This window comes from Rhinoderma darwinii, chromosome 2 (genome assembly GCF_050947455.1).
Source record: "Rhinoderma darwinii isolate aRhiDar2 chromosome 2, aRhiDar2.hap1, whole genome shotgun sequence".
Classification (NCBI taxonomy): Eukaryota; Metazoa; Chordata; class Amphibia; order Anura; family Rhinodermatidae; genus Rhinoderma; species Rhinoderma darwinii.
This window is the reverse complement of record NC_134688.1, coordinates 332,983,533-333,011,452: the sequence shown is the minus strand read 5'-3', so window position 1 is coordinate 333,011,452 and position 27,920 is coordinate 332,983,533.

The window sequence follows — 27,920 nt, the reverse complement described above, 5'->3', positions numbered from 1 at the left end:
CTAGTAGCGCTCTGCCCGGGACTCCAGCGCTGGGTTTGCCCATGACATGATATAATAATCATCTGTTGGTTAAATATGTAGCCTGTTGGTACAGATATATGGATGATATCCTTATCTGTTGAAAAGGATCGGCTGAGGAACTTGAGAACTTTGTAAATTAATTAAAACAAAATACCCTTAAAATCCTTCTTACATATACATATAGTGAGTCTATAATAAGTTTTTTTGACCATAATATCCACAAGGAAAATTATGTGCTGAAACCCTCTACTTATCGAAAGCCAACTGCAGGCAACACTTTATTAGCAGGAAGCAGCCACCATCTTTCTTCACAAATTAGGGGAATACCAATGGGACAATTTCTTCAAATTCAAAGAAATTGTTCCAGTTTTATAAAACGAGGCTACAAGAGAGCCTTGAGATGTGACAGAAATGAGATTCTAAAAAGGAGAAGGAACACCCCGAAAGACAATAGAGTTCGGTTTATTTCAACATACGGCTGTCATTGGGATGTCCTACAGAATCTTATGATTAAAAACTGGCCTCACTTGATATTAGACAGTAAAATCAAGGACCTGGTAGGTTTGGTTGCTAGCATGGTTCCAAAAAGGGCATCAACACTAAATGATATTCTGGTCAACTCCGAATTTAAGCAAAACACGGAAAACCAGGCCTGATTTAAAAATCATCCAAGGGGTATGTACAAGTGTGGGACATGTACCTCTTGTAGATATGTCCTAAAAACGGAGAGATTTATAGCTGTAGATGTAAATTGTAAGAAGGAATATTGGGTAAAGGCTTTCATTAACTGTCGTTCATGCATGGTGAACTCTATTATCTGCCGTTGTGGCAAGATGTATATCGGAAAAACCAAACGTGAACTCCAGGTACGCATCAGGGAATATATCTCCGATATCAGAAAAGGTGAATTAAAAAAATCCTTTGGCAGCTCATTTTAAAAAATATCATCAACAATCTGCTGTTGGATTAAAATGTATGGGAATCTATCAGCTGCCTGAGGATAGGAGCGGAGGTGACAGAAATAGAATCTTGCTGCAAAAATAAACTATCTGGATTTACACACTAGGCACCTTGGCCCCAGGAGGTCTCAATAAAGAAATCAAATATGTTCCTATAAATGGATTTGAAAAAAAATGGGTAATACCATTGGGTACCTCTCTCATGTGGTGACTGTATACCAGTGCCTCATTTGACAGTGATCCCTTGCAGACTCTCCCCAAAATAACAGATACCTTCTAGCTAGTCCGACACTGCTCATGTTCTTAACATATAGAATGTTCCTTTTACTTTAAATATAGTTGCTCTTACTATACCATTTTAAGGATTGTTATATCTCATACCTCCCAACTTTCAAGTATCACAAAGAGGGAGCTATGGGGGCATTATGCTCTATGGGGGAATTTGTTTGGACATTATACTGCACGGGGGCATCCGTATGGGCATTATACTGCATGGGAGAATGTGTGGGCATTATACTGTATGGGGGCATCTGTGTTGGCTTTATACTGTATGGGTGCGTCTATGGGGCATTATACTGTATGGTGGCAGATGGAGGGCATTATAACGTGTAGGGGCAGCTATTTGGTATTACACTGCGTGGGAGTCACTATGGGGGCATGATACTGTGTGGGCTGAATTGGGTGTGTATGGGCGGGTATTGGGTGGGATTAGAGACGTGGTTTAATAGAAAAAAAAATTGCCGCTTTAGTTGTCTTCCCCCATACATCATAATACCCCCATAGCTGCCCCCATACAGTATAATGCCCCCATAGCAGCCCTTATACAGTATAATACCCCCAAAGCTGCCACTAGTGCCAGTGTCCTTGTAGATAGTGACACAGTGCCCATTTAGGTAATGACACAGTATATTGCCCTCTTGCTGCCACCATACAGTATAATGCCCCCATACAGTATAAGGCCAACACAAATGCCCCCATACAATATAATGCCCACATAGATTCTCCCATGCTGTATAATGCCCAAACGAATTCCCCCATACAGCATAATGCCCTATAGCTGCCCCATGCAGCATAATGCCCCCATAGCTGCCCCATCCAGTAAAATGCCCATACAGATGCTCCCATACAGTAAAATGCCCCCATAGCTGCTTCATACAGTATAATGCCCCATAACTGCCCCATACAGTATAAAGACCCATAGCTGCCCGATACAGCGTAATGCCCCCTACAGCATAATGCCCCATAGCTGCCCCATACGGTATAATGCCCCCCTAGCTGTCCTTATACAGTATAATACCCCCAAAGCTGCCCCTAGTGTCAGTGCCCATATATAAAGTGCCAATGCCCTCTCAATAGTGCCACAGTACCCATGAGATAGTTCCCCTATATAGCGCCACAGTTTCCATGTTGATAGTGCCACCCCCTGTAGATAGCACTACCCGCGCCCTGTAGACAGTGCCATTGGGACTCCCTCTAGGAGCAGAATCCCCAGCCAGAGCATAGGCCGGAGATTCCGCTCCTAGAGGGAAGCCCTGATGTCACTGTCCATATATGGATAGTGACGTCAATAGCTACTTCTTGAGCAAATCCCCGTTGCCGACTCTGGCCGGATTCCGCTCCAGGAAGAGCCACTGACGTCAATGTCTATATATGGACAGTGACCTCCGGGCTTTCCTCTAGGAGCGGAATCCCTGGCCAGATCATCTGCAATGGGGATTCCGCTCTAGGATTAGTCACTCATTCTGAAGCAGGGAACTATCAGCTCCCTGCTTCAGAATAAGTTCAGAGCTCCTCCGCTCGCCGAAGATTCCACGAACACAGTGCTACTTTAAGCGCTGTGCTCAGGGAAGCTCTTGACGGTACTGTCCATATATGTCAGGGGCTAATACTTGAGCGGAATTCCTGTTGCCGACTCTGGGCGGGGATTCCTTTCATAAATGGACAATACCGTCAAGGGCTTCCCCAAGCACAGCGCTTAAAGTAGCGCTGTGTCCGGGGAGTCTTTGGCGAGTGGAGGAGCTCCCTCTGCTCCTCCGCTATGAACTAATTCTGAAGCAGGGAGCTGATGGTTCCCTGCTTCAGAATTAGTTTGACAGCATCCGGGACTGTTCCGCTGAATCCAGGATGGTTGGGAGGTATCAGATAGATAGATAGATAGATAGATAGATAGATAGATAGATAGATAGATAGATAGATAGATAGATAGATAGATAGATAGATAGATGTTTAATGGAGAAATGTGTTTTTTTTATTACCACTATTATTAATGCAAGGAGAGGGAGAAGTTACAGCAGTCCCTGGCGGGGGGGCACGAGGGAGGGAGCGGGTTGGGCGGAAGCCGCAAAAAGAATGTGCCTGGAGACACAACAGTTTCTAAAATCATAAAATAATGTCATTAATTTTATGATTTTAGAAACGCTAGTGTTCCCAGGCACTAGATTTTTTAAACTGTGTACTCACCACTGTCCTGTGGCTTATTTTCCTCTGCAGTGCTCCGCTCCGGTGTGTCTGCTACACTCTGCTCCCTGGCTCCAGGCAGACTGATGCGCAGGCAGCGTAGTTTTCGGGGGGCGCGGCTGGCAACAGGGAGACCGGGACCGCGGTGAATAACCGAGACTATCCCGCCAGATCCGGGACGGTTGGGAGCTATGATATCTGGATATAGGTTGTACAGCACCATTTCAAGGATTGTTATATCTAGATATAGGTTGTACTGAACCCTTTCAAGGGTTCTTATATCTAGATATAGCTTGTACTTTACTATTTCAAGGATTGTTATATCTAGATATAGCTTGTACTGCGCCATTTCAAGGATTGTGATGTCTATATATAGCTTGTACTGCATAATTTCAAGGATTGTTATATCTAGATATAGCTTGTACTGCGCCATTTCAAGGAGTATTATACCTAGATATAGCTTGCACTGTGCCATTTCAAGGATTATTATACCTAGATATAGCTTGCACTGCGCCATTTCAAGGATTATTATACCTAGATATAGTGTACACAAATAATTATAACACTTGGTATGAATATTACTAATTTTGCTGAATCATTTGCAAATATGTAGATATTATTTTAACTCTTAATACAAGTAAAGTTATTGGATATCAATAAATTTGTGACGCTCTAAGGAATGCACATTGGACTCGAGTGGCTAGTAACATTTGTCCTGTTTTGCTTATTCAAATATATAAAATGCTGAACATAAAAAATCTTGAGATCAAAAATTAATCCTATCCCATTTTTCAGATTTTCGCTTTTTTCTTCCCAGCTGTCTGAGGGCTGTATTTTTGTAGGCCGCGTTTTAGGTTTTTTTCTACCAGATAATGTACCATATAATGTATTGGGAAACAGGCAAAAAATTATTTGTGGGGTGGAATGGGAAAAAAAAAATATTCCTCCATTGTTTTATAGGTTTCGTTCTTACGGCGTTCACTGTGTAATAAAAATGGCATGTTAACTTTATTCTGTGGGTCACTGCAGTTACTGGGATACCAAATTTTTGAGAGCCATAGCTTTTTTATTTTTCTGTCGATTGAGCGATGTGAGGGCTTATTTTTTGCAGGACGAGCTGTCGTTTTTATTGATTCCAATTAGGGGTACATGTGACATTTTGATCACCTTTTGTTTAATTTTTTGTGGAAGATGAGGTGACCAAAAAACAGTGATTCTGGCATTTACATTATTTTTTTTTACGCCGTCAACTGTGCGGGTTAACTAATGTAATATTGTAGTAGTTTGAATATTTACGGACTAATTCTATTTTGTTTTCCAATTCTTTAGGGGAAAATGGGAAAAGGGGCATTTTATGAACTTTAGAAAAAAAATTTGTACATAAAAAACACTTTATCTATCAGTTTTTTTGCTCTTTTCATTAGTCCCCCTTGGGAACTTGAACCAGCGATTGTTGGATTTCTTGCACGATATACTGCAATATTAATGTATGAAAATGAAAATCATGATTTAGGATAGGTGATAAATGTTTGATCGATGAGGGATAGACCGCCGGGACCCCACCGATCCCAGTGTGAATAGAGCGGGACTGTGCATGCTCGGCCACCTCTTCCTTCACTTTCTATGGTGCTGCTGAAGATAGCCGAGTAAAAAACACCACTAACCAAAATGCTGTGTATGAAGGCTTTGTCATATTTCATTATAGACATTAACCCTTTAGTGACCAGCCCATTTTGAGCCTTTAAGGGGTTTTCCCATGAACATAACTATATTTAAATCTGTAGCCAATGAAAAGTTACACATTTTTGCAAATAGAAATAATCAAAAACTTTCAAAATGTTAAAGATTTTATCTAGTGATAAAGAGGTAAGCCACCACTTGCACAAATTGTTATGTTAATGGCTAGACCACACTGGTGTGCACCACCTAAATTGAAATCATATGTTGAGGGAAGAGAAGAAAAGGATGTGGTCTCTGAATAAGAATATATAACTTTTATTAGTAAATATAATATAGCAAATATCTATTAAGAAATTCTAATGGTGCAGCTGGGTGTGTGTGTGAGTGATCCCTATACTCACACCCCCAGAGTGGGCAAGTATATACTGATGTATCAGGATGAAGGCAAACACAATGTTGTGTGTGTCACGATCTGTGGGTATGTGGACCCACTGGGACGTACCGCGATAGCAGCTGGCCAAACAATGTACCAAGTCAATGTATATATAGTCCAAGCACAAGGGTACATGTAGTAGATTAGACAGTAGCAACGGCTAGGCTCAGATGGGACCTTAGCAGCAGACAACAGGCATGGTGTAACACAGCAGGCATGACCATTGGCACAACACGACTCCGACTTTCTAAGGAGAAACCTTCTTAGCAGAAGGTAGGCCGGTCAGCGGGATAAAATATGCCATCTTCGAGAACCAGTCCACCACCACCCACACCGTATTGCATCCTGCTAAGGAAGGAAGGTCTGTAACAAAGTCCATTGCTATATGCTCACAGGGAGCGAAGGGCACAGGCAGAGGCTGGAGCAGGTCGGCAGGCTTGGAGTGAGCAACTTTGTTGTAAGCACTCACAGTGCAGGAAGCGACAAACAACATCTTTGGGCAGCGTGGGCCACCAGAAATCACGAGCAATCAGATCTCGTATCTTACGAACCCCCGTGTGCCCAGCCAATTTGGAGCTGTGTCCCCAGCGAAGGACTCTCCTCCTGTTTGCCAACCGCACAAACGTCCTCCCCAAACGGATGCCTCTAACTTGCAGAGGGTTATCAGAAATAATGCAGGACGGGTCTGTGATTCATTGAGGGGGCTCCACAGTGTCCTCTGTTTCAAATTACCTAGACAAGGCATCGGTCCCCACATTTTGGTCTGTGGTACGGCAGTGGAGCACAAATTGGAACCGGGTGAAGAACAGCGACCACCTGGTTTGACGGGGACTCAGCTGTTGAGCCGACTGGAGATATGTAAGGTTCTTGTGGTCAGTCTATATCAGGATGGGGTGGGCTGTGCCCTCTAGCAGATGTCTCCACTCCTCTATAGCCAATTTAATGGCCAGTAACTCCCGATCCCCAATAGAGTAATTGCGCTCTGCGGAGGAAAAAAGTCTTGAGTAATAGCCACTTATTACTACCTTTCCTTTGAGGCCTCTATGGAATGGAAGTGCACCTCCTCCAACGAGAACTGTCGAGAGATGTCAGAATAATGGGGGATTGAGGCTGAGGTAAAGGCATTCTTGAGGCTATTAAATGCAGATTCTGCCTCTGGAGTCCACACCTTGGCGTTCACACCCTTCTTGGTAAGGGTAGAGATGGGAGCCGTCAGTGATGAGAAGTTTGGGATAAACTGGCGGTAGAAGTTGGCGAATCCCAAAAAACGCTGTATGGACCGCAGGCCCTTAGGACGTGGCCATTCCAGGATGGACTTTACTTTCACAGGATCCATCTTGAGACATTGATCCGAGATGATGTAGCCCAGGAAGGGCAGAGAGTTTCTTTCAAAGATGCACTTCTCCAGCTTGGCATACAGACAATTCTCCCTTAAACGCATCAGAACTTGACGAACATGCCTCCGATGACTCGTCGGATCTGGAGAGAAAATCAGAATATCATCAAGATAGACCACAACACAGACAGAGAAAATTTCAGAAGATATCATTGATGAATTCCTGTAAGACCGCAGGAGCGTTACACAGAGCGAAGGGCATCACCAGGTACTCGTAGTGCTCATCTCGAGTGTTAAACGCCATCTTCCACGCGTCACCTTGATGGATTTGGATCAAATTGTAGGCCCGACGCAAGTCTAATTTAGAAAAAAATCTTGGCTCCTCGTATGCGGTCAAATAGTTTGGAAATTAGTGCCAACGGATACTGGTTCTTGACCGTGATTTGATTGAGACCACAGTAGTCAATGCAAGGCTGAAGAGATCCATCTTTTTTCTTCACAAAGAAGAACCGTCCCCGGCCGGGGAGGAGGATTTTTGTATGAAACCCCTCTCCAGTCATAAGCCCGGTGTGGGGGAAGTGTCTAAGCCTCCTTCTTGCTGAAGACATCCCAAAACTGAAAGAAATGAGGGGGTAATCCTGCCAATGACTGAGGCAGAGGAGGTTGGACAGGATGGATCTGTAACAGACAGTGGCTGCAACATTTGAAGCCCCATTGGAGAACCCCTCCAGAATTCCAGTCCAGGACTGAGGTATGTAGTGGGAGCCAAAGCAGGCCCAATAGGACAGGATTGACGGCTTTAGGCAAGACAAGAAACAAGACTAGTTCAGAATGAAGGGCTCCAACTTGGAGCTTCAGCGGCTTTGTCTCAGATACGATCGGGTCGGGCAGAGGCTGTCCATTCACTGAGGCAACAGCCAAAGACACCTACAGAGGGATTGTGGGCAACTGGAGAAGATCCACTAGGTCTTTTTGGATTAAAGAGACTCTGTCACCACATTATAAGTGGCCTATCTCCTACCTAAGGATATGGGCGCTATAATGTAGGTGATAGCAGTGATTTTTATTTAGAAAAACTATCTATTTTTACCACGTTAGGAGCGATTTTAGCTTTATGCTAATTCGTTTCTTAATGCCCAAGTGGGTGTGTTTTTACTTTAGACCAAGTGGGCATTGTAAAGAGGAGTGTATGACGCTGACCAATCAGTGACCAATCAGCGTCATGCACTTCTCCCTATTCATTTAGTCAGTGCATAGTGACACTGCGTTGTTCGCTACGTGCTGTCTTATACTGACATATTAACGTTACTAAAGTGTTTAGACAGTGACTAGACATTCCTTCCAGACAGGACGGGATGTCTATTCACAATTCCTGCACTTCGTTAACGTTTGTTTGGTACTTACAGCAGGGTTACAGTGAGATTACGGTTAAGGCTGATGTAGGCTCAGCAAAGAGAGTACCTAGGCAAACATTCCTCAATACCCCCAAGAAAGGGACGTTCCCATGTCGGTCACCATGTCGGGTGATACAGTGCAACATCCACGAACTGGCCAACGCATACCTGTGAAAGAATATTACACCTGCAACACCAATTACGTTGTGTATATGATAAAATGCCCATGCGGTTTAGCCTACGTTGGGGAGACCACACAACGGATACGAGATAGGATTGGACAACATAAAAGCAATATGCGCTGCAATAAAACACTTTTGCCCATCCCGGCCCATTTCCTTTCTAAAAAACACAACATCGCACAACTGCAGTTCCAGGTACTAGAATACATACCAGTTCCGAGAAGAGGTGGTGACAACTCAACAACTCAAGAGCAGGGAAGCCTATTGGATCCACAGGTTACAGACCCTGGAACCCCGAGGCCTGAATAGGGAATATGAGATTGGCAGCTTTTTATAACAATATGGACCCCTTACCAACTATATACTTTAGACTTTTACAATCTCTGTACAGATACGTTCTTGTATAATGCATACTAACGTCTTTTCATCCCCCGCCAGACACGCTAACCTCCATTGTGGGTATACGCTGCTTCCACCCCAACAGAGCCGAAACCATGGTATCCTTCTTTATGGTGGGTTTTACTAAATAGTGTAGCCCTTCCAGGTATTAATTTCTTCCTCATAAACATACATCAGTATTTTCCATCACATCAGCTGTAAGCGCTTAACAATTCACAATACAGTTCAGAGATGCTTCTATGACACATGATACTACATGTCCACAACACTACATAATAATACTATCAATAATACTACCTTTCCATAATACTGTCCATAATACTATCTATAACACTACTTGTCAATATGCTATTATGTGAAACACCTATTTACCTTTATGATCATCATCTAAAACACTTTCAGATATCTTCCTGCACGACATAGACGTATATACTCTAATATAGATGTCACACACAGACAAACACTTAATCTATAAAGTACTATGGCTCCTCCACGAGTGAGTATATATCAACATGTCCAGTTACTACACATTATCCCTGTCACATACCTCATCACGTTACACAGCACTGTATAAATGCTCCAGCCGCCTTCAGTGTGACACTTAGTTCTGTCATTACACTGCTTCACTGACCGACACACCCACTACCATCCCCTCATACGAGCAGCCAATCAGGTACATGCACCTCGTGACGAGGTCCACCGTAACGTCGCCCACCGCCCGACCCACTCCACATAAAATGGCCGCCTCCAGCCAGGCCAGTCAGCGCCATAACTAAGCGGTAAACCGCTACTAAAATACGCACCGCCAACTACTGGGTGTACCAGACACCAAGAGGTACAAGGTAATTTACCCTACCACACAGCCTAACATGATTATGATGGGTATAGTCTGCACACTATACACTTTTGACAGTTGACGTCTGACACCCGTTTTCCCTCACAATACAGTTACAATCACCTACAGCTTACTAGCTCTCACCTAGATACTCATTGAGACTACTGACCACCTGATTCTTTCAAACTAAACTCTCTAGGACTATGTTAAATCCCCCTTGTCTATGTATGAAGTACACAGGTTCAGTTCCTTATCAGTAAATACAGATACAGATATTAGCTCTTTGCATGTTACCTTCAGCCACAGCCAGTCCTTCTCTATTTTTTACTGTACCATTATATCTTGACCTTATATACCCTGACAATGTTTCCTGGATGAGGATGTCTGTCTTCTATGTACATACTATACATGCTATACTTTCAAACATAAGCTATATTTTGTAAATATATAAATTTGTTATATGTTCGTGTCTCCGTTATGTACCATGTCTATGTGCAATGTTTGCGCACATGCCATAGACACCTGTTTTAATTTATGTTCGCTTTACGTATTTTTTCCCCCTCCTTTTATTTCTCTCCTTACCTTGATTTATGTTAATTATCTATTTATCCACATGATGCAAATCTACTAACTTGCAATATATTTTGCTCTTGTACTGCCTGATGAAGGTCTAATATACGACCGAAACGTCGCACTAAACCTCTGGCATCAACTTTTGATAAAATAAAACCAAAAGATTTGCTAAAATCATCAGCTTGTGTGCCGAATATTTCTTTATTAGTGTTAGGCCCCATGCACACGACAGCAAAAAACCTCCGTTTTTGCGGACCGCAACTGCGGTCCGCAAAAACGGAGCCATTCACTTTCATTGAACACTGCCACCTTTCCGTAGCACTACGGAAGGGTGTCAGTGCCGTGGAAATGTTCCGGGAATTATGGAACATGTCCGTTCTTTCGCATTTTGCGGGCCGTGCTCCCATACTTTGTATGGGAGCACGGCCCGAAAATGCGGCTGTCAGTCAGCGGCCGGCCATGCCCGCAATCGCGGGCCGTGATAGCGGGCACGGTCGTGTGCATGGGGCCTTAGTTAGTGTCAGGGAACCATCAAAAAGCGTAGTTAGGTATTGCATCAGGGAATTTAGCGTCAGGAATCAGTCACAGTTAGTTAGGTTTAGGTGAAATTCATACGAGCGTGTGCGTTTTGCGCGTGCAAAAAACGCAGCGTTTTGCGTGCGTTGCAGTTCCATGTGTCATCAGTGAATGGTGCATGGGTGCGTGATTTTCACGCATATGCCATCCTTATGACACGCGGTTTCGATGCTTAGAAACTGCAATAAATGTGGTGGGTTTCTTTTTAACAACTGTAGCGCGAATCACAGTGCTTCCGTGTGCTGTGCACGATTTTCACGCATCCATTGACTTCAATGGGTGCGTGATGCGTGAAAAACGCCCAAGTATAGGACATATCGTGAGTTTTACGCAGCGGACACACTCTGCATGAAAATCAAGGAATGCGTGAACGGCCCCATTGACTTACATAAGTCCGTGCGACGCGCGTGATTTTCGCGCGCGTATCACGGACGTGAACTACGCTTGTGTAAATAAGGCCTTAGTGTCAGGAATCCGTCACCATAGTTAGGTTTAGCGTCAGGAAAGTTCAGAATAATCTAGTTAGGTTTAGTGTCAGGGAATCGTCGCCATAGTTAGGTTTAGTGTCAGGGAAGTTCACATAAAATCGAGTTAGGTTTAGTGTTAGGAACCCTCGCCCTAGTTAGGATTAGTGTCAGGGAAGTCCACTCGTTCTATAAAAACAAAACAACAAAAAAATAAAAATTATATATATATATATATATATATATATATATATATATATACACTACCGTTCAAAAGTTTGGGGTCACCCAGACAATTTTGTGTTTTCCATGAAAACTCACGCTTATATTTATCAAATGATTTGCAAAATGACTAGAAAATATAGTCAAGACATTGACAAGGTTAGAAATAATGATTTTTATTTGAAATAATAATTTTTTCCTTCAAACTTTGCTTTTGTCAAGGAATGCTCCATTTGCAGCAATTACAGCATTGCAGACCTTTGGCATTCTAGCTGTTAATTTGCTGAGGTAATAGGGAGAAATTTCACCCCATGCTTCCAGAAGCCCCTCCCACAAGTTGGATTAGCTTGATGGGCACTTCTTGCGTACCATACGGTCATGCTGCTCCCACAACAGCTCTACGGGGTTGAGATCTGGTGACTGCGCTGGCCACTCCATTACAGATAGAATACCAGCTGCCTGCTTCTTCCCTAAATAGTTCTTGCATAATTTGGAGGTGTGCTTTGGGTCATTGTCCTGTTGTAGGATGAAATTGGCTCCAATCAAGCGCTGTCCACAGGGTATGGCGTGGCGTTGCAAAATGTAGTGATAGCCTTCCTTATTCAAAATTCCTTTTACCTGGTACAAATCTCCCACTTTACCAGCACCAAAGCAACCCCCGTGTTTTCTAATCATCCATTAGCCTTCTAACACAGTTAGCAAACACAATGTACCATTAGAACACTGGAGTGATGGTTGCTGGAAATGGGCCTCTATACACCTATGTAGATATTGCATTAAAAGCCAGACGTTTGCAGCTAGAATAGTCATTTAGCACATTAACAATGTATAGAGTGTATTTCTGATTAATTTAATGTTATCTTTCAAAAATAAGGAAATTTCTAAGTGACCCTAAACTTTTGAACGGTAGTGTATATATATATATATATATATATATATATATATATATATATATATATATATATATAAAAAGTTTAGATACTTAGTTATCTGCAGCATCTCAGCTAGTATTAGGGTTTGTTAGTGTCAGGGAATCCTTCTGTAAAAACAAAAAAAAGTTTTAGGTAGCAGTCTATTGCTTCTAGTAGTGCAAATAAAAGTATACTTTTATTTTGTTCTGGTCAAGCACACACGCTCTGCCTGTGCAAGAGAACACATTTTGCTGTATACATAATACACTTGTCTAAGCACAGAATTTACACGTGTGACACATAAATAATAAAATATGTCCCAAAAGTCATTTTCTCTTGAAGAGGCCTATGTGTTTCTTGCCTCTGACACAGACTCGTCAGATGGCGAGACTCTCTTTTATTTATCAACCTCCTCATCCAGTGATGAAGAGGAGGGACACCCTAGGAGACACTCCAGGACCTCCACTACAGTTGAAACCCCTGAGAGAAGTGACCCTGTAACAGTTGAAACCTCCGAGCAAAGTGACCCCATTTGGACCACCAAACCAGACAATTATGAGCCCCAAATCCCTGAGTACACGGGCAGCCCAGGGGTAAAATTTAATACGGCAGGGCTCAGTGAGATGGACTTTTTCAAGTTCCTTTTCACGGATGAATTTATAGAGCTTATGGTGTCTCAGACAAATTTATATGCCCAACAGTATATGACCAAGAACCCCACATAATTTTATGCCCAATCCCACAGGTGGACTCCTGTAGACGCAGCATAGTTGGGCAAGTTCTGGGGACTGCTCTTGAACATGGGGCTTCTGAAAAAGCCATCCATTAGGACCTACTGGAGTACAGACATGTTATACCACACCCCGATGTACCGCATGGCCATGTCCAGAATGCGTTATGAGGCAATACTTTGCTTCTTACATTATGCTGATAATGAGCAGTGCCCACCCCGAGATGAGCCCAGTTTTGACCGTTTGTATAAACTGAGACCCCTATTAGACCATTTCAGTGCCCAGTTTGCCCAAGCATACACCCCTGAGAAGTGTATTTCTGTTGATGAGTTCCGGGTACATTTTAAAGGGAGGCTTCAATTCCGCCAGTTCCTGCCGAGTAAGAGGGCAAGGTATGGCGTGAAAATGTATAAGCTGTACGAGAGTTCATCAGGGTATACATACAAATTTAGAATATATGAAGGGAAGGACAGCAGTAGTCAGCTCCCAGAATGCCCCCCATTACTGGGAATTAACGCAAAAATTGTGTGGGATTTGGTGCACCCACTGCTTGACCAGGGTTACCATCTCTACCTGGATAATTTTTATACCAGCGTCCCACTCTTCAAGCGCCTCGCTTCCAGAATTACTGTGGCATGCGGCACTGCTATAAAAAAAATCTGAGAGGCCTCCCTAAGACACTGCTTGGGCAAACACTCAGAAGGGGTGAGAGCAGGGCACATTCTAGCAATATATTGTGTGTCAAGTAAAAGGACAAGAGAAATGTCCTTGTATTGACAACAATACATGGCCACACCAGTACCCATGTACCTGTATGAGGATTACCAGTACAGAGACCCCCAAACCAGACTGTATCCTGGAATACAATAGGTACATGGGAGGTTTTGACTTGTCAGATCAAGTCCTGAAGCTCTACAGCGCCATACAGAAATCGAGGGTGTGGTATAAGAAGCTAGCCGTGCACATCATACAGATGGCATTGTACAATGCGTACGTGCTACGTCGATCTACAGGCCAAAGTGGAACTTTCCTGGAATTTCAAGAGGTGGTTATCAAGAACCTAATCTTTAGGGACAAGGAAGGGGGTGCACCCAGTACTTCTGGAAGCATGGCCACAGGCATAGTACTAGGGCAACATTTTCCAGGAGAAGTTCCCCAAACTGGCAAGAGGGGAAAAAGTCAAAAGAAGTGCAGAGTCTGCTCAAAGAGGTGGATAAGGAAGGACACAATATACCAATGTGACATGTGTCCCGAAAAAACAGGGCTCTGTATGAAAGATTGTTTTAGAATTTATCATACATACCTTGATTTTTAATTTACCTTGATGCACTCTGCACAGCTTATCCCCCTCATCTTTCCCTTCTGAGCCTTTCCGCGTGCCCATGCAGCAGATAACAGCCACATGTAGGGTATTGCCGTACCCGGGAGAACCCACATTACAGTTTATTCAGTGTATATCTGCGGTGGCACATGCTGGGCACAATATACCGGACACTGAAATTGCATATATATATCGAGAATTGCAAATCTCACTCTGGACCATCTGCTGCACATTATCTTTTACACAGTACCTGTGGGGTCAAAATGATTGGAAAAAAATATATTTTTTTAAATTCACAGCCAAATTCAAAAAAGTTCTGTGAATAAACTGTGGGGTTTAAAAGCTCACAACGGGCATAAATTAATTCCTTAAGGGGTGTAGTTTCCAAAATGGGGTTACTTTTGGGGATTTCTAAAATTTTGGTACCACAAGACCTCTTCAAACCTAGCATGGTGCCTAAAATATATTCTAAGAAAAAAAGAGGCCCCAAAATCAACTAGGGCTTGTGATTTAGTCCACGAGCACACTGGAGCCACATATGGGACATTTCTAAAAACTGGTCAATACATATTTAGTAGTGTTTCTCTGGTAAAACCTTCTGTGTTACAGAAAAAATTGATTAAAATTTAATTTCTATAAGAAAAATGAAATTTGCAAATTTCACCTCCACTTTACTTTAACTCCTGTGAAACGCCTAAAGGGTTAAGAGACTCTCTAAATGCTGTATTGAATACTTTGAGGGGTCTAGTTTTTAAAATGGGGTGTTTAATGGGGGTTTATAACACATAGGCCCCTCAAAGTCACTTCAGAACTGAACTGGTACCTAAAAAAAAAGGCTTTTGAAATTGTCATGAAAATACAAGAAATTGCTGGTTATGTTCTAAGCCTTGTAACTTCCTAGAAAAATAAAATAATGTTCAAAAAATTATGCCAATCTTAAGTAGACATATGGAAAATGATAATTAGTAACAATTTTATGTGGTATAACCATGTACCTTACAAGCAGATACATTTAAATTCAGGAAAATTTAACTTTTTCCAAATTTTCGGTAGATTTTGCTATTTTTCACAAATAAACACTGAATGTATCGACCAAATTTTACCACTACCATAAAGCCCAATGTGTCACGAGAAAACAATCTCAGAATCGCTTGGATAGGTAAAAGCATTCCGAAGTTATTACTACATAAAGTGAAATATGTCAGATTTGAAAAATGGGCTCTGAGCCTTAAGGCCCAAACTAGGCTGCGTCCTTAAAGGAACAGTGTCACCAAAATTTATTTTTTTATATATCAGTTTTATGTTAGGGTTTTATTAAAAACGTTTATATTTATTTGTGTGTTTGAGTGATACTTTTTTCTATTTTTACACTTTTTCTTCCCTATGGGGGCTGCCATTTTTTTTTCCATTTCTGTATGTGTCGATTAACGACACATACAGACATGGAATACGCCATCTCCAGTCCCATAGGGACTGCGAACGGGGCCCGTTCATCCACTTTGGTGTACGCCGTGTGTATGGGAACGGCGCATGCGCCGCTCCCACACAGTCCGATTTGAAATGCGCGCCGTCCGGCGCCATTTTCCTGTGGACCGGAAGTCGCGGCCGGGCAGTAAGATTACTACTTCCGGTCGCGGCTTCCGGACTTGTGCACATGGAGCAGCGGCAGCAGACGGAGCGGACGGACCGGAGGGAGCGGCGGCGACTGGAGCAGGTAAGTGATTTCTATGTATGTTCGTGTTTCAGTGTGTTTTACTAGTGTATGTAAACCTTCTACACTGTGTGTTAGCTCAAAAAATGGCGACACACAGTGTAGGAGGTTAGACCGTTCAAACCCCTCGTTTCTCCCGGCACTAGCCAGGATAAAGGAGGGGGGGATTCTGAGAGCTCACTAGAGCGAGGGATTTTTTCCCAATTTTGCAGCATAAAGCAATGTGGTTGCTTTACCACATGCAATGCTGCAATTTTGGGAATTGCTCCATCTAGTGACCAGTGCTGGGAAATATTATAAATTGAATCCAATTTATAATATTTCCTGACTCGTGGAAAAAATTAAAAAAATCAGAACAATGTTTAATCACCTACACACTAATTGTTTAACTAAAAAAAAAAAAAACATGTTTTGCTGGCAACACATTCCCTTTAAGGGGTTAAGAAATGTGTTTACATGGAGAATAGTGTTATTTCCTCCTACGGGTGGTTACACTAGGAAGGTGCAGAGTTAAGATTTCCTCTTTATTCTGAAGCCTGGATCTTTTTTAACAAATTTGTTTTAGATAAAAATGTAAAAAGTAAACAGTATAATAGAATCACGGGGGCTGATATTCATGTTCTTTTTTGTATATATATATATGTCTTATTGTGATATGTTACAACATATAAAAAGGGTTGTTCAGCCATAACATTAAAACCAACTGCCTAATATTGTGAAGGTCCCCTTCATGCCACCAAAGCAGTTCTGACCCACAGAGTGTGATGGTCTCCGTCCAATATAGCATAGTAATAATATTTTCGGGTGACAGAGGCTATAGTGACCCCACCGTCTCGTACGGGATTTCAGGTGGCTAGACCAGGGAGCGGATTCCGGGGGATCCTCGGCTTTTCACCCTCCAACCCTTGCATAGGTGAGATGTCCGTGGTCGCTGACCACGAACTCCTTCCATCCAGTCGACGCCCTTCTCTCAAGACATGTCTGCACATACGGCCGTCCTGCTCTACAGTGACCACCAGGGTGCACTGACGAGCTCAGTCCAGACTTAAGAAGCCAGAGCGCACGCATGTTGGTGATTGAGCTAATTGCTCCAGAGCACCCTGGGCTATAAGAAGGTCCCAGCCCTATCCTCCCACGCCTGAGCTTTGTTGTTGTATTGAAAGTCTGTCTTGCAAATGGTCCCCTAGTGTTTCCTGCTCCCAGTGTTCACTGTTCCTGTATCCTCTAAGCTGTATCCTGATCTAGTGCCGTACTTAGCTGTAGCCGTGCTGTGCTGTATACCACACCTGTCCTGCTTCTGCACGCCTGATGTCTACCTGCTGCCTAGTTCCTGCCAAGCCTGCCTTGCTACTGTCTGAGCTGCCACAGGTACCCTATATAAACTATGGACTCTGACCTGCGCCCTGTTGACCAGCTGCCATACCGCCATGCGGTACGGCCCAGTGGGTCCACAAACCCTATGTGACAGTAAACTCAGGCCATGGATGCTGGTCGATCCAAGACCATGACAACGTCACAAGAGATGAGGGTGGATATGCTAGACCTCCGGTCTCGACAGGACCAACTCCTCCAGGCTTTGAAGATTCTGGCTCGTCGGCAGGAGGCACGAGCTGCCGTTCCTCCTACTACACCTCCTGGCAGTGTTGATCCTCAGAATACACCTCCTGGCAGTGTCGACCCGCATTTTCCTTTGCCCCTTCCGGACCGCTACGATGGAGATGCAGGTACCTGTCGTGGATTTTAGAACCAGTGCCAGATCCACTTCAGCCTGTATACTAGGATATTTTCATCTGACGGCGCAAGGGTGGCTTTCATCATATCTCTCCTCACTGGCAAGGCTCTTGCATGGGCGAACCCTATCTGGGAGAGACAAGGACAAGAGACCCGTGACTTCCAGGGCTTCCTCTGGACTTTTCGCATGGTGTTTGAGGAGCCAGGATGGGTCTCATCTGCAGCGGCTTCCTTGATTAACCTACGCCAAGGAAACACCTCCATGAGCGAGTACGCCATCCACTTCCGCACCCTGGCGGGAGAACTGTTATGCAACAAAGAGGCCCTGGTGGCTGCATTCTGGCATGGACTGTCTCCTAAAATTAAGGACGAACTTGCCGCTCGAGACCTGCTATCTACCCTGGATGACCTCATCCTTCTGTCCACCCGGATTTATATGCGGGTCCGAGAATGCCTCCAAGAGGTTTGTTGGGAGGGAGGCCTTCCTAATTTGGTCCCTACTTTGCAGCAACCCCTGCTATCCTCAGATGTCAATCCTCCTTAGGAGTCTGATGGACCAGTGAAAGCTGTCCACGAAGGAGAGGCAACGCAGACGCACTTCGGGACTCCGTCTATATTGCAGCCTCGGTGGCCATTTGTGCGCCTTTGTCCCCAAAAATCCCAAAGCCTAGGGTTGCTAGGAGAGGCAACCTTGGATAAGAAAAGACTTCTGTCTAAATTGTCCATACCAGTGACCATAGTGTCCGGCGAGAGAACACATCAGGCTCTGCGTATCTGGGCTCTGGATCCGCTGCTAATTTCATCCGTAGAGACCTGGTGGATCTTCTTCAATTACCCACCACCCCCTGGAGAGGCCGTTGACAGTTGCATCAATGAATGGACTACCTCTGCCAGACCCAGTTATAGCTGGGACCAAGCCGCTGAGGCTCCAAGTAGGAGCTCTTCACTCCGAACTCCTGTCATTCTATGTCATATCCAAAGCCGTTAACCCTGTGTTGCTGGGCCTGCCTTGGCTCCGACTACGTGCCCCAGTTCTGTACTGGAATTCTGGAGAGGTTCTCCAGTGGGGCCCTGAGTGTCAAAGCCGATGCCTGGTGCAGATTCGTTCAGCTCAGCCTTCGCTGCCTCGGTCATTGGCAGGATTGCCGGGTCATTATTCTGCATTTTCGGACGTCTTCAGCAAGAGAGAGGCGGAGACATTGCCGTATGACTGTCCTATCGAGCTGACTCCTGGTTCATCCCTTCCCTGTGGTAGGGTATATCCTCTCTCCTTGACAGAGACTCTGTCCATGTCCGCCTATGTGAAAGAGAACTTGGAGAGGGGATACGTAAGTCTTCCTCCCCTGCAGGAGCCGGGTTCTTCTTCGTCAAAAAGAATGATGGTTCTCTTCCATCTTGTAGGTCTCAACCAGATCACGGTTAAAAATAAATATCCATTGCCACTGATCTCAGAAATGTTTGATCGTATACGTGGTGCCAAGATTTTTGCCACTCTAGACCTGCATGGGGCTTACAACCTAGTCTGGATTCACCAGGGTGATGAATGGAAGACTGCATTTAACACCAGCGATGGACACTATGAATATCTAGTAATGCCCTTCGGCCTGTGTAATGCTCCCGCGGTCTTACAGGAGTTTGTTAATGACATTTTCCATGACCTCCTCTATGTTTGTGAAGTAGTCTACCTTGATGATATCTTGATTTTTTTCTCCAGATCCTATGACGCATCAGACATGTCCGTCAAGTTTTGCTGCATTTAAGGGAGAATTGTCTGTACGCTAAGTTGGAAAAGTGCGTGTTTGAAAAAGATGCTCTACCCTTCCTGGGCTATATCATCTCGAATCGAGGTCTCGAGATGGATCCTGAAAAGGTAAAGTCTGTCCTGGAATGGCCACGCCCTCAAGACTTGAGGGCCATACAGTACTTTCTGGGATTCGCCAATTTTTACAGACAGTTTATTCCAAACTTCTCTTCACTGACTTCTCCTATCTGTAACCTCACTAAGAAGGGCATGAACGCCAATGCGTGGACTCCTGAGGCAGATTTCACTTCCAATATCCTGAAGAGTGCCTTCACATCAGCCTCTATCCTCCATCATCCAGATGTCTCTCTACAGTCCTCGTTGTAGGTGGACACATCCTCTGCCGGTGCTAGTGCACTCCTGTTCCAGAGAGGCTCCAAGATCAAGTTAATGGTATGTGGATATTTTTCTAAGCTCTTCTCTTCAGAAGAATGCCACTACTCAATTGGGGATCGGGACTTACTGGCCATCAAGCTGGCTCTGGAGGAGTGGAGACATCTACTAGAGGGCGCAGCTCATCCCATCCTGATTTTTACGGACCATAAGAACCTTACCTATCTTCAGACGGCTCAACGGCTGAACCCTCGTCGGGTAAGGTGGTCACTGTTCTTTACCAGGTTCCAGTTTGAGTCCATTATCGCCCGGCCGACAAGAATGTGAGGGCCGATGCCTTGTCCAGGTCTTTCGAGACAGAAGACACCATGGAGATTCCACAGAACATCATTGATCCGTCTTGCATTGTCTCTGTCAATCCCCTGCAAGTTGGGGACATTCCTCCAAGGAGGACTTTTGTGCGCCTGGCTGACCGTGGAAGAATCCTCCGCTGGAGATACTCCTCTAGACTGAGTCACGCGGGGACCCGTAAGACTCGGGATCTGATTGCTCATCATGGTGGCCCACGCTGCCCAAGGACATTATGGACTTTGTTTCTTCCTGTTCAGTATGTGCAGCCAACAAGGTTGCTCACTCCAGACCTGCTGGTCTGCTCCAGCCATTGCCTGTGCCCAATGCCCCCTGGCAGCAGAGGCATAGCTGGGTTCTCCAGCACCCGGGGCAAAGATTACCCCCCCCCCAAACCACTTTCCAGACTTCTTCTTCTCCCTCGCCATATTTGCTTTCTCTACCAATCAATGAGATATAATTTGTTTTTCCACTTTTTTTTATGCATAAAAACACTTGTACATTTTACAAGCAATATAGTTATATAAAGCTGCTAACATAGCAATTAATTAAAAGAAAATAAAGAGGTCAGTGCCGGACTAAACAGATGGTATATCTGAGGCTAATGAGACTATATGGTGACATAAAGAACAGCCCCCTGTAGATAGTGCCACACACCTCCCCTTGTAGATAGTGCCACAACCCCCCCTTCAGAAAGTGCCACACCTCCCCTTGTAGATAGTGCCACACACCCTCCTGTAGATAGCACTACACCCTTCCTCCCTGTACAGAGCTCCATTTGGGGTTTCCTAGAGGTGCCCCTGACATCACTATCCATATATGGATAGTGAACTCAAGGGCTTCTCCAGGAGTGGAATCCCCGGGAAAAGCGTCGGCAACGCTTTGGCCGGGGATTCATCTATACCTCCCAACTTTCAAGTATCAAAAAGAGAGAGAACCGATGAGGCGCGCATAGCAACACAGTATAATGCCCTCTAGCTGCCTCCACACAGTATAATACCCCCATAAAGTATAAAGCCCCATAGCTGTCACCATACAGCATAATGCCCCCTTAGATGCAACTATACAGTATAATGCCCACACAAATTATCCCATGCAGTATAATTCCCACACATATGCCCCTATACAGTACAATGCCCACACCAATGCCCCATGAAGTATAATGGCAAATCAAATTCCTCCATACAACATAATGCCCCTATAGCTGCTACCATGCAGCATAATGCCCCCATACAGTATAATGCCCCATACAGCTTAATGTGCCCAAGGCTGCCCCCATGTAGTATAATGTCCTATAGCTGCCTCCATACAGTAGAATGCCCCTACAGCTGCCCCATACAGTATAATGCCTCCTATAGCTGTCCCATACAGTAGAATGCCCCGACAGTTGCCCCATACAGTATAATGCCTCCTATAGCTGCCCCATACAGTATAATGCCGCCATAGCTGCCCAATACAGCTGCCTTAGATGCCCCCATGCCGTACAATGACCCCTTAGATGCCTCTAGTGTCAGTGCCCATGTAGATAGTGCCACTGTACCCACGTAGATAGTGCCCACAGAAAGTACCCATGTAGCTAGCGCCAGTGTCCTCTGTAGATAGTGCCCCTATATAGTGCCACTGTGCCCATGTAGAGAGTGCCACACCCCCTGTAGATAGTGCTACCCCGTCCCCCCTGTAGATTGTGCCATTGAGACTCCTTCTAGGAGCGGAATGCTCAGCCAGAGTGTAGGCCAGGGATTCCGCTCCTAGTTGATACTGTTCATTTATGTACAGAGAAGTCACTGATATTACTGTCCATATATGGACAGTGACATCAGGGGCTACTCCTGGAGCAGAATCCCCTGTCAGAGCGTCAGCAACGGGGATTCCGCTTCAGAGGAGCCACTGAAGTCACTGTACTTATATGGACAGTGACGTCAAAGGCTTCCCTGGGCACAGTTCCCTCTGCTCCTCCACTCTTAACTAATGAATAGGGGCTATTAGCCTGTTTACAGCGTAGCACCTCATGGTAACACGGCGCCCCTCCCCCCCCCTCTTTTTTCCTCCTGTTTTCCTTCAGTTCCTTTTATGGTCATTAATTAAAGGTCATTTGGTTTAACCCTCTTTTTCCCCTATTTTTATTTGGCACTTACCTATATGAGGTCAGGTTCAGGTCAGGGGTGCCCCACCCACTTGGTCTTGGCACTCACAGGTTCTGGAAAATTCCTATGTGGTGGGAAAATCTGGTGTTTTCATTGGTTCCCTTTGGTAAAAAGGCGGGGATTTTGAATATATATTCCCAGGTTTTGGAGTGGTCTGCTGCCCGTCCGAGTTGGATGAAGAAGAGGAACATCATCGCCAGGAGAAACACATCTGCTTCAGAATGGAAGAACTGCCGAGGGAATTAATTCGGAAAGCAGAAGGTTGTGGTGGCGAAGCTTGGCTCCGGAAGTGTCTTGAAGCTGCTCCGGGCACAATGGAGGAAGTCGGACTTACGTCAGCGGATATGACCGCATCAATTGAGCTTCCGCCGGAGCTTGTGACCCTGCCTGTTGCCGACAGAAGTGATGCAGCGGCTGTACGTTTAACAGGTTCCCGACCGCTGGCCGTAAATATACGGCCAGCGGTCAGGGTCTCTGAAGTCCGGCGTATAGTATATATACGGCCGCACTTCAGAGACTGTGCACGCGCGATCGCGTGCACACAGCTCTATGCCCTGGCTGTTGCTAACAGCCATGGGCACTGGGCAGAATGTCAGGGGTCAATCTTTTGGCCCCTGAACATGTGATCGCTGTGACAACCAATCACAGCGATCACATGCATTTCTGCATAGAAAACAGTGTGCACGCGATCGCGTGCACACAGCCCTGTGCCCTCGCTGTTACCAACAGCTCTGGGCACTGGGCAGAGTATCAGGGACCAATCTGATGGTCCCTGAACATGTGGTCGCTGTGACAACCAATCACAGCGATCACATGCATTCCTGCTTATAAAACAGTGTGCACGCGATCGCGTGCACACAGCCCTGTGCCCACGCTGTTACCAACAGCTCTGGGCACTGGGCAGAGTATCAGGGACCAATCTGATGGTCCCTGAACATGTGGTCGCTGTGAAAACCTATCACAGCGACCACATTTGTTTTATTTTGACTTTTCTGGCAGTAAATCTCCTGCCTCTTTTCTTCTCCTCAAACATTGTTTCAGTTTGAGGAGAAGAAGAGACTCGAGAGAATTGCTGCCAGAAGAATACAGTTACAGTTACAAAAAAATACAGTTACACTCTAAAACATTCTCTGTATAGATAGATTTCTATCTATCTATATAATCTATCTATCCATCTATCTTTTTTTCTATCTATCTACCTTTATTTCTTTTATTCTATTAGAATAGGCAGGTAGGGAGTATATAATTATATATATATATCCACATATATATAATATATATAGCAATAGCGGTTTATTTTTTTGTTAGCGGTAGTGTAGATATATATAGCAGTTAGTTTGTGTGTTTTATAAAAAAAATAAAAAATAAAAAATTTGTTTAGTTAGTGTTAGTGTTAGTTACGTTATGGCGAGGAAGTTGTTTAGCGCCGAGGAGGCATACGCCATGCTGTGGTCTGAGTCGGAGACCGCATCAGAGATGGCGTCCGAGATGGAACCTGTTTTAGGTAGTGACGATGACAGCGTCACTTCAGGTTCATCTTCAGGGGACGTTGTCCCTGATGCAGTCGAAACTGCAGAACATGAAAGCGCAGGGCCAAGTAGCGCTGTAGCACGGGACAGCCTGGTCCCTCCAGTCCAGGCTCTTGTATGGGCACCTGCCCCATCTTTTGGGCCTAGAATCCACGGATTTACGGCCACTCCTGGCATAACCGTGGACAATACAAATTTTGTCCAAATGGATTACTTCCATTTATTTATAACGGACGACATCCTAAATCAGATTGTCCACGAAACAAATTTATATGCCACGCAATATATAAGGCAGAAACCTTCATCCACCCATGCCAGAGATTGGACGCCCACCAATTTGCAGGAATTAAAAAATTTTTTGGGGCTCACCCTAAATATGGGTATTGTCAAAAAGCCCTCCATTAGGTCTTACTGGTCAACAAGACCCGCCCAAGCCACCCCAGTATATTCTGCAGTAATGCCCAGGTCTCGTTATGAGACAATAATGAGGTTCCTCCACTTCAATGACAACGCACAGTCCCCCCCAAGTACCGATGCAAACCGGGATCGGTTGTTCAAAATAAGACCGCTAATAAATTCCCTGAATAATTTATTTCTGCAACTCTACACCCCTGAGCAGAATGTAAGTGTGGACGAATCCCTCCTCAACTTTCATGGCAGACTTAGCTTTCGCCAATATCTACCTTCCAAAAGGGCAAGATATGGCGTTAAGCTCTACAAATTGTGTGAAAGCGGGTCAGGATATACCACCGCCTTCAGGATTTATGAAGGGCGGGACCGCACAATAAATGTTCCTGGATGCCCCCCTGATCTTTCCACCAGCAGTAAGATTGTGTGGGAGATAATGCAGCCTCTGCTTCACAAGGGGTACCACCTGTACTGTGATAATTTTTATTCGAGTGTGCCCCTGTTTAGGCATTTGCATGCTGCAAGGACTGGGGCATGTGGTACCATGCGCAAAAACCGAATTGGTTTTCCACAGCAATTAGTGGGGAAGCGCATGGTAAAGGGGGACTCCTGTGCTTATGCATCTGAAGAATTGCTGGCGGTCAAGTTCAGGGATCGCAAAGATGTGTATGTGCTAAGCACGATTCATACCGCAGGAACAGTGGCAGTGAGGGAAAGAGGGGCAACATCGGACAAGCACAAACCAGTGAGCGTGTCCGAATATAACAAGTACATGGGGGGGGTGGATTTAAGCGACCAGGTTTTACAGCCCTATTTAGTAAAACGCAAAACTAAAACCTGGTACAAAAAGGTGGCCATTTATTTGTTACAGGTGGCAATCCACAATTCATTTGTGCTGTATAAAAAAAACAGAGGCAGAGACACATACCTGGATTTCCAGGAAAAAATTATTGAAGGCCTCATTTTTGATGTTCAGGACACCCGAGAATGCCCCCAGTCTGAGGATGTCACGCGACTGACTGAAAGACACTTCAGTCGGATTCCCCCAACAGCAACCAGAAGCAACCCCCAGAAAAAGTGCCGCGTCTGCAGAAAAGACGGGCACCGCAAAGATTCCCGATATTTCTGTCCCTCATGTCCCTCGCAACCAGGCCTGTGCATTGAGCCATGTTTTAAAACATGACACACTGTTCTGAATTATTAGATTTTAGTTAATTTGTTGAAAATATATTTGCCCTACATTACGTTTTTATTTTTCCCATGATTTTACTCCAAGGGTGAGGGAGGGAATGGGTGGGGGGTGGATGTCATGTTTGATGTTTTCTAAAGTTCATCTGCTGGAGAGCTCCATTTGCATTAACCTGCAATTTCTTATTTTAGAAAACCCCAAAAAATAAATTCCCATTATACCCCTAGATGAATATTTTGGGATTTCTGCTTCAAGAGCAGATATTTTGGAAGTGTTATAGAAACTCTGTTGAGTTTTGTAAAACCAGCTTTGAAAAAAAGCGATATGTGAAATAATCTTCTTCTATCCTCCGCCCTCCTACATCTCTATGTGATAAATAAGGCCACATATTTGGTATCCCCGTGCACGGGAGAAGTGGCAGAATGTGAACGGAGATTAATTTTGACCGTGGTCTATGCTGTGTGTGAAAAATGCTGGTATAAACTGACGCATTTGCTAAAAAATTGCTCATTTTATTTCGATCCATCTTATTCAAGAAACTTTCAGAAGAAAACTGGACTGTCTAAAAATATGATAAACCCCTTGAAGAAAACCTTGTGGGGTCTACTTGTGTGAATGAAGTCATTTATGGGGTGTTTCTAATCTTTCAGCAGCATTATGCCCCCCAGAAAACAGTATGCTGCTATAAAGTCAAGTGCAGAATTCCTGGACCGAAAAGGCCAAAAAGCCTCTTTTTATGCCAAGCCCTGGCACATGCCCATGAATAAAGCACACATATTTGGTATCCCCATGCACGGGAGAAGAGGAAGAATGTGAAATGCGATGAATTTTGTCCGTGGTCCATTTTGTGTGTGAAAAAGCTAGCATAAACTGACGCATTTGTTAAAAAAAAAGGTAATTTTATTTTGTTCCATCTTATTCAAGAAACTTTCAAAAGAAAACTGGACTGTCTAAAAATATGATAAACCCCTTGAAGGAAACCTTGTGGGGTCTACTTGTGTGAATGAAGTCATTTATGGGGTGTTTCTAATGTTTCAGCAGCATTAGGCCCCCCAGAAAACAGTACGCTGTTATAAAATCAAATGCAGAATTCCTGGACCAAAAAGCCTCCTTTTATGCCAAGCCCTGGCACATGCCCGCACAGTGAATAAGGCACACATATTTGGTATCCCCATGCACGGGAGAAGTGGAAGAACGTGAAAGGAGATGAATTTTGGCCGTGGTCTATACCGTGTGTGAAAAATACTAGCCTAAACTGACGCATTTGCTAAAAAAGTGCTGATTTTATTTTGGTCCATCTTATTCAAGAAACTTTCAGAAGAAAACTGGACTTGCTAAAAATATGATAAACCCCTTGAAGGAAACCTTGTGGGGTCTACTTGTGTGAATGAAGTCATTTATGGGGTGTTTCTAATGTTTCAGCAGCATTAGGCCCCCCAGAAAACAGTATGCGGCTCTAAAATCAAATGCAAAATTCCTGGACCGAAAAGGCCAAAAAGCCTCCTTTTATGCCAAGCCCTGGCACATGCCCGCACAGCGAATAAGGCACACATATTTGGTATCCCCATGCACGGGAGAAGTGGAAGAACGTGAAAGGAGATGAATTTTGGCCGTGGTCTATACCGTGTGTGAAAAATACTAGCCTAAACTGACGCATTTGCTAAAAAAGTGCTGATTTTATTTTGGTCCATCTTATTCAAGAAACTTTCAGAAGAAAACTGGACTTGCTAAAAATATGATAAACCCCTTGAAGGAAACCTTGTGGGGTCTACTTGTGTGAATGAAGTCATTTATGGGGTGTTTCTAATGTTTCAGCAGCATTAGGCCCCCCAGAAAACAGCATGCGGCTATAAAATCAAATGCAAAATTCCTGGACCGAAAAGGCCAAAAAGCCTCCTTTTATGCCAAGCCCTGGCACATGCCCGCACAGTGAATAAGGCACACATATTTGGTATCCCCATGCACGGGAGAAGTGGAAGAACGTGAAAGGAGATGAATTTTGGCCGTGGACTATACCGTGTGTGAAAAATACTAGCCTAAACTGACGCATTTGCTAAAAAAGTCCTGATTTTATTTTGTTCCATCTTATTCAAGAAACTTTCAGAAGAAAACTGGACTTGCTAAAAATATGATAAACCCCTTGAAGGAAACCTTGTGGGGTCTACTTGTGTGAATGAAGTCATTTATGGGGTGTTTCTAATGTTTCAGTAGCATTAGGACCCCCAGAAAACA